This window comes from Austrofundulus limnaeus, unplaced genomic scaffold, assembly GCF_001266775.1.
Source record: "Austrofundulus limnaeus strain Quisiro unplaced genomic scaffold, Austrofundulus_limnaeus-1.0 Scaffold3, whole genome shotgun sequence".
Classification (NCBI taxonomy): domain Eukaryota; kingdom Metazoa; phylum Chordata; class Actinopteri; order Cyprinodontiformes; family Rivulidae; genus Austrofundulus; species Austrofundulus limnaeus.
This window is the reverse complement of record NW_013952405.1, coordinates 1,851,094-1,853,472: the sequence shown is the minus strand read 5'-3', so window position 1 is coordinate 1,853,472 and position 2,379 is coordinate 1,851,094.

The window sequence follows — 2,379 nt, the reverse complement described above, 5'->3', positions numbered from 1 at the left end:
GATAGATAGATAGATAGATAGATAGATAGATAGATAGATAGATAGATAGATAGATAGATAGATAGATAGATAGATAGATAGATAGATTTGCTGTGGTGTGAAATTGGGGTCATGACCCCACACGGTCAGCAGGGTCAATTCAAACAGCAGGACTGAGCTCAAGAAGGTCATTAAAGAGACACAAAGTCCTGATGGGGAGAGGCTGAATGGGGTGTGTGTGAGTGTGTGTGTGTGTGTGGGGGGGGGGGGTGCTGTTGTTAACCCCTTCCCCTGCCTCCCTGCTGAAACCAGAGGAAGCGGCGCTAAAGGAAATGGAGTGGAGGAGAAGATGAGAGGTCATAATATTGTAGCATAGCAACCCAGGTTTCAGTGTGGGTTGAGGCAGGCAACAATATATAATATTGCTGAGAGGTTAGACAGCTTAGAAGGACCTTTCAAGATGGATGTGGAAAGAGAGGTGCACTTCCTGCTCTGAAGAGGGGGAGGGAAGTTGGAAGAAGGTGTATGTGTGCGTGGGTGGGTGGGTGGGGGGTTGGAGGTAGTCAGTTGAAAAAAAAAAAAAGAATAGCTCAATCCTCCCATCCTCATGCACTCCCCMTTTTTCCTCTCCCTCTCCTTCCCCGTTACCATGTTAGTTTGCCTATCTCGATCTCTTCCTCCCTCCTTCTCCCTCCGCTCTGCGCATCATTAAAACAAGCAGAGTAGTGTTCAGAGCGTGGGGCTGAACTGAGACGGTGACCTCCACAATAAGAAGATGTTCTAGCTTCAGGGAAGAGAAGGTCGTTTTGTACTCCTCCTCCTTTCTATCTCTTTTTTTCCTCTCTCCTACTACTTCCAATAGAGTAAATGAGATTTGGAGGGGGTAGTGGAGGAAGGGATCAAGAGGGTAGACATGCAGACGGAGTAAGATGGCAAGATGCAGATGAAGAGAGGGCGGCTTAATGTAGAATTCATAAAACAGAGAAGTGGAATATGATAAACAGAAAAGATCTGAGTTCCCCTAAAGTGGAGTGGCGAGCAGGGTTAGAGTGAGTAAAAATTCACGTAAAATGACGATAAAAGGCCCAAATAAAAGTCTGCCGATTTTTCCTTTTCTGCCATGAACTGTCAGAAGTACTTTTTTTTGTGTTAGTGTTTCCACGAACACCACTAGTCACAGTGAGGTCAGTGAAGGAGTAATTTTTATCAAAGAACACCTCAGTGTGAAGGGTGATGTGCACGCTGTCTGCAGCCATGTCCACCGGCCTTTTTTTTTTTTTTGGTCCAATATATAGTAAGATAGATGTGAAGGCCCGAGGCTTTAGGGAGGACACAAAGTCCTATGGGTGACACAAGGACAGGCAGTGGTGTGAACAGCTCCAGCCCCTCCTCCCCGCTCTCTTCCCTTCCTTTCTGCACGTTGCCTTCGCACAGGAACAAAAYGTGTGGGCAGCAAGCACAAACACATTCTCTGTATCCTCCAGATGATTATACAGCCTTTAAATCCAATAACCTCGATTCATTCTGCTTTTCCTGGTGTCATTCTGCTCTATGGCTCATTYATTTACACTTTTTTAAAAAATCCACTCCTCCTTCCTTCCCTAATTCACTCTTTTCCTTCATCCTCCTTTCCTTTCTACCTTCGGCGAACTTTGGTCCAATACTCTTAATTTGCTCTGTCCYCACCTCCCCGCCGATGGGGGGGCTCTTTATAAAAAGCCTTGTCGTTTACTGATAMTGATTTGAGTATCGCCGAGCTGCACCTTCACACGTGTTGTTGTCTCACACCTTGTGCCAAACACTCCTTTGTGAAGCCTTCCCCCGTCCCCCGCCTGCACCTGGTAGAGATAGTGTTCATTCAGCCGCAGGCACTGTCGTTTATACAAGCAGAGCTATAGGATGGCACAGGCAGCGCACAGCTGTTCTCCATGCTATATTGATAGTGAAGCGTAGTGGTTGAGCTTTCAAAATGCCCTGTTTCATTTTTTATGACAGCTGCATTTTTTTTTAAATATTAATGTTAACGCTTAGAAAAAAAAACGTTTGCGTGCATTTGGGGACAATAAATGTTCAATTAGGAAAAAAGAAAAGTTTTCCAAAAGTTTGTTTTGTTCCTGATCGTTATACTGTTGTTGGGTATTCAAATTTAAGATGCCAAAAAAGTTTCACCCGTGTCCTTTCTAGTTCTCTTTGTCTTGAATAAAGATTGACAAATGACAAGTTCAGTTTTGTCATTTAAATTTCAAATTTAAGTGGGAAAATATACAGCAGTTTGTCCTTTCAAAAAGATGAACAAAAATAGTATTTATGCCTGAAATTACGCCYTCTTATCCCTAGCTGAAGCTAAAACGTTTCTTTTTTTAAAAAAAAGTTAGTTTTAATATAATGAATATTTTCTGA